Source organism: Phalangium opilio, unplaced genomic scaffold (genome assembly GCF_054372755.1).
Source record: "Phalangium opilio isolate 3A_F unplaced genomic scaffold, DU_Popi_V2 ptg000209l_1, whole genome shotgun sequence".
NCBI lineage: Eukaryota > Metazoa > Arthropoda > Arachnida > Opiliones > Phalangiidae > Phalangium > Phalangium opilio.
Window position 1 is genome coordinate 18,971,056 of NW_028324217.1, and position 6,010 is coordinate 18,977,065.

Genomic DNA, 6,010 nt, shown 5'->3' on the forward strand with positions numbered 1-6,010 from the left:
TAAGAATTAGTTTATTTTTTAGAGGATTACAAGCGCGAAACGATGGTTAAAAAGCAATGCGTGTATTCTTTGTGTTGGAATAGGGAAAATTATGTCAAATCAAGGCCTAAGCGCGTAGATGTTAGCTATTTTCCGTTTCCGAGGCCTAGGCTTAATCTTGAAAAATGTAAAAGGTGGATTTCTGTTTGTGGACGTTTTGATGATCGAATTACTATTGAAAAAATTCAGAAATCCACGTATTATATTTGCTCTGCTCATTTTGTGGGGGGTCATGGACCAACAGACGAGAACCCTGATCCCTTACCTTTTGAAGAAACACTGGATAGTCTTCGACTAATGGTGAGTTTTAAAGTTAAGTTTTTCAAATTGAAAATGCCATAGTTAATTATTAATTTGAATATTAGTATCAGAATGCTGACATTTCTTCAGATGTGAATGAAATTTCAACCCAAAACACCCAAGGCTTGGAATGTGAAATATCAAATGAAGACCAGATACCAACATTAAAAACATCGAAAGATTCTCAGACAGTAGTGCGCCTATTATCAATAGAAACTCCTGAAATGCTAGCAATACCTAGTAAAACTAATGAAACATTGTTTATGGTATGTTATTGAACCTTTTAATTGTAAAAGCATCTTTTTGGAATTTCACCATTAATATATTTAGAATGAAATTGCAACGAGTACTCCACTGAAACCAGGGCACTAGCCAAACTTTGTAAGCTCTCGGATAAATCCTATACCAGTGTCAGAAAAAGAAAACTTGCTCAAATATTTTGATATATCTGATGCAAATTCAACTGAATTAAATTTTACTGAAGTGGAATCTGAAGTTTCCCTAGCAAACCAATCAGATCAAAGTAGCGAAACCATTTTATATAGCCTTTTATCAAAAACGGGTACAACCTCAGAAGATTCCGTTTCAATTAACACAAGACAAATTGCTACAGAAGCTTTAAGTACTAATTTAGATGATACCATTATGGATGTATCATTTTCTGCCAAAAATCAAACTCTTGAAAATAACGCAACCTTCCAGCCTAAAGTTAATAATGAGAAAATATACACAGAACATTTAACAATATCTTTTGGAGATAATCCAATACCCAATGGCTGGTTAGTCACTACTTTGGATGATAGCGTTATGTTCTCAAAATTGGATTTAGAAAATTGCTTCGTTATCAAGACATTTACGATAAAAAACCAAAATGAGAGAGGCATTCTTAAAATATATGGAAAAGACGTTTCTAAAATGCCCTTTGTAAGAGATTCATTACCCGATATCAAGAGCGTAACATCATTGTTTACCTTGATAGAAGTTGTAGATTCCTTTACTTTATGTTGCGGAATTTTCAACAAGGAAATTGTAGATATGTTCGACAGCAAAGTCAAGATGAAAGGGGTAAAGAATAAATTTACTAACGCAATCCATGCAAGTGACTGCCAAATTGTTTCACAAAAAGTGTTAAAAAATTTTGGAAAGAGTCCCGACACCCGTGATTTATGCGAAAACTGTTTCAAGTACAGGAGGTCACTGATAAAAGGTGTAATTAGAAGCAAACAAGAGAATGGTGAAAGTCGAATTAGCTATATGCCGAGAGGACTACTAATAAAGAAGATAAAGCAACAAGCAGTAGTAAATTCGCATCTGAAAAAGAAGTCGAAACTTATGAAAGCCAGAATGAAAATTCAGCTTAAGAAATATGGAGAGAAACTGAAATCGGAAGACACGAATTTTTTAACAACTTTGCTTGACCAACAGAAAAAAGTGCTACCCAAGAATTCTTTTCAGCGCTTATTCATTGAGCAACAATTATCAGCGCTTAAAGCCAAAAACAAGCGCATGCGCAGATGGCACCCAAAAGTGTTACAGTGGTGCATTCATTTCTATCGAAAGTCTCCTGCAACATACAAATTTTTTCAATCTAGTGATGTCTTACAACTACCATCAAAGAGGACTTTGTATAACCACTCTAGCCACATAGGTTTGACTCAGGGCTTCAGCAACATGTCTTTTGAAAAAGCTAAAGACAAGCTCTATCAATTGTGCCCTCAAGAACATCAGAGATATGTTAGCTTAATTTTAGATGAAATGAAAATTAAGGAAGATATCATTTACAAAGCAAGTACAGGGGAATTAGTTGGTTTCAGTAACCTTGATGATGTAGGAAATGAAATTCTAAGATTAAGACAATCGAATGATGCTGAAATGCCTGAAGTCGCAACGCATGTGCTACAATTGATGATTAAAAGTGTAACTGGGAGTTTTAAATTTCCATTAGCTTATTTCCCATGCAAGAATCTGGACAGTGATAATAATACTGCGATAATTTTAGAAGCGATAAGTCGTTTAGAATATTATGGTATTCCAGTTATTGCTGTGATTGCTGATGGCGCTAGTAACAACAGAAAGGCATTTAAATATTTTGTTAAGGACGGATATAAATGGAAAAACATTTACGCGAATGATGAAGAGCGTTTTGTTTTTTTCATTTGTGATCCCCCTCACCTCATAAAGACCACAAGGAATGCCTTTGCTAATAGCAATTTTCATACCAAAACTAAACGACTTTTAAAGAATGGGCAAGAAACTTTATGGACGCACGTTTTAAAACTCTTCGAATTAGATTCACAGCGGCCACTTAGGCTAGTACCGAAATTAACGAGAGATCATCTATATTTGGATTCCTATTCAAGAATGCGCGTGAGATTGGCTGCTCAAATCTTAAGTGGAACTGTTGCTAATGCCTTGGAGTTTGAAATTGGTGAAAGTGTCCGTGAAACAGTCAAATTTATTAGAATCATAAATCAATTTTTTGACCTCATGAATACCAAAAATTTGGATGAGGGAAAGTTGAAACGAAATGCAAATTTGAATCCGTTCAAAGATCCAGGAGATACCAGATTAGTAGTAAGATTAGCCGCTACATTTAGAATTTTTATAACTTGCCTAATGCATATATTTAAATTTAATGTTTGCAGTGGTTAGAAGAAACCTTCATTAAATACTTTGAGGAATGGCAAAATGAAGTGTCTTCCAAGGCAGATACTTTAACTGCTGCAGAACGTCAGAGAATGACTTTAAGTCGAGAAACTGTGGAAGGATTAGTTATGACTGGTTTGTAATTAAAATAAGACAATTTATGATCTACTCCTGCATTTTTAATTACAAAATATATTCCTCTCTTCAGCTCAATCCGTCCCAGGAGTCGTTCGATACCTATTATCAAAAGATGCGTCATTTGTTTTAACATACAACTTGAATCAAGACTGTCTGGAGCAAGAATTTGGCAAGCACCGAGCATCTTGTGGAGGAAATACTAACCCCGACGTCCTACATTTCGGTCAAAATGTTGATAGATTTATACAATTAGAAAATGAAATTTTGGCCCCCATAAAGGGTAATGCTTCAATTTACACACAAAGCTTTTAATTAAAATAAAAAGCAATGTTTCAAAACATGACAAAACCTTTTACTTAATTCAGAAAACTACAGCAAGGTATTAAAGTACCATCACAGATATTTTGAATTAATCACATGTTCATTTAGTTTTGTAACATTAATTTTAAAAAATTATAAGATATCACATGCTTGTTTAATATAGGAACTTCAAAATTCAGATTTTTGTTGACATGTTAATCTTGTCATGCAACCCTTTTCTTAGTGCTGGGGATGATTTTTGCTTCTTATTTTCCTTGGAAAAATGTTTTCCTCTCAAATAGAGTTGTAGGCCTTTTCCTCTTAAATTTAAAAAAGCCGAGAAAATTTTTGGTAGGATTTTCTTTGTAGCATTAATTTCACTAGGAACTTTTGAATTAGAGATCACTGAATCGAAAGCTTTCAAAATATCACTACTTTCTTCCATTTTCCTGAGGGACCGGTCCCTCCTGTTTACACCGTTTTTTAAAGCAGACTTCAACTGACCGCATCATATAAATCTGAGGCTATAGTGTCCATTATTTCAAATATTTTAAAGGTAGTTTTGTTTACATATAATAAACCTCCTCTGTTATTTTGTGTAACCCAGGCAGATATTTGAATTTTAGGGAGGTTACTATCTAAATAATCCTTAACTTCGTCAAAAGATCCTTTAATTGCAAATGCTGAAAGTAAGCACCATTGATAGGGCAGAGATTTGCACACACATTTGATAGTGGCACCAGCTACGTAGTAAAGAATTTGTTTATCCCTAACATCATTAATTTCAGTTTTACTTCCATTTGCAGGTAATTCAAGTAGTTGTTTATTTATTGCTGGGGCTAATTCTTGGAAAGAAACCTCATTTTTCACTATATCACAATGCACACAACTTAGCAAATTATGTGCAAATCTAGCTGAAATAGCCTTCTTACACAAAATTGGTAAGCATATAAATGTCTGCAAGCAATGAGGGCATTTCAATATTAACGCAGAAATGGGAAAAATAATTACGATCCTAACTGGTGGGGCAATTGAAGCGATGTATGTAATAGCATCCGATAAAAAGTCTTCATTTGAAAGAATCTCTAGGCCAACGTCCCAAAAGGATTTTGATGTTTTTAATTTCGCTAATTCCAAATTCAACGTCTGAAATCCAGTCTCCCACATCGTCGCTTTTTCACCAACACCCACTGTTATCAATTCTTCCATTACTTGTATTGTGCAACTATCCGATTTATCTGGTATACCCAAAGCTTGCAATTTCTTGAAGCTTTGGTTAATAAAATCCTTGAATGTTTTAGTAGTCAAATCTGCATGATATTAATTACATTAATTACTTGAAATTGATATCGCAAAATTTTTTAACTGTTTAACTTACTAATTAGTTCTTCAGATGGAATTACAGTTTTTCTTTTTTTCCCAGAACTATTACCTACTTTACAATTTATATTTTCAACAGAACTATTTATCATATCGGAGAAACCTCCATCAGTAATATGAGGTACAACATTTTCTACATATTCTTCAACTATAATTATCTCAGGCGTCTCGTATTGGTCCTCCTTAATACCATAAAAATTTATATCCTTTAATTTGTCCTGTTTCAGTTTTAGGGCAGATTTCCTATATTATAATGTAAATTGTATAAACCAAGGCTTAACACAAATAAGATCTTAATATGTACATTTTAAAAGTACAAATTTAAGTTAATAATATTTAACGTGCGTTATAATACTTCTAATAAAATTTCTTACTTTCCGGTATATAAATGTTCCTTACATAAATCATTTCTCCTCAATACGAACAAATCTCCGCAACTTTCCGAAACTCTGACGTGCGCCATTTTTAACAGAGAAAAAAAACCCGATGACTATGACCTTGACAGCCCCTGGTTTCCGGTACAGCCAACCGCGCAAAGCGACAGTGGTGGGATACCTTTTCGTTATGCTTTGCCCCTCCGTATAACGATAAAGACTCCGTGCTTGGACTCTAGCTTGAGTGTGATAGTAATGTTTTTATCTAAATAAAGATTGTTCATAAAAGTATAGAGAGTTATTAATTATAGAGTGAAACATAAGAGTAATGAGAACAAATACTACATGGTGTCAGAAGTCCCTAACAACCCCGTCATACGCAGTGTAAAGTGAGAATAATTTGAAGAATACGCCTACCGACCGAGGCTTAAGAAGTCAACGTGAGGATTTTGGAGTCAGATTACTGGGTTAAGACTAAATCTCGCCCAGATTACTGTTGTTCATACGGCGGACGTATGTTGCCTGAATAAAATAGAACAAATATGTGTTAGAATATATTTTTTACCTTAAATTGTTATATAAAGACTATCAGTTTGTCTCACTCATTCACCAGTCAGTATGCCAAGATTATCACAGGAAGAACGCAATAGGCTCGTTGCGTTACATGAGGCTGGTAGGGGTGTTCCTTTTATTGCGCAGCAACTGGGCTGTTCAAAGCCAACCGTGAGGTCATGGCTAGCCGCTTATGGTGAAAATGGGCGATTGACAGACAAACCAAGACCGGGAACTCCACGCGTTACCACTGCAGAAGAAGACGACGCTATTACTGCTCT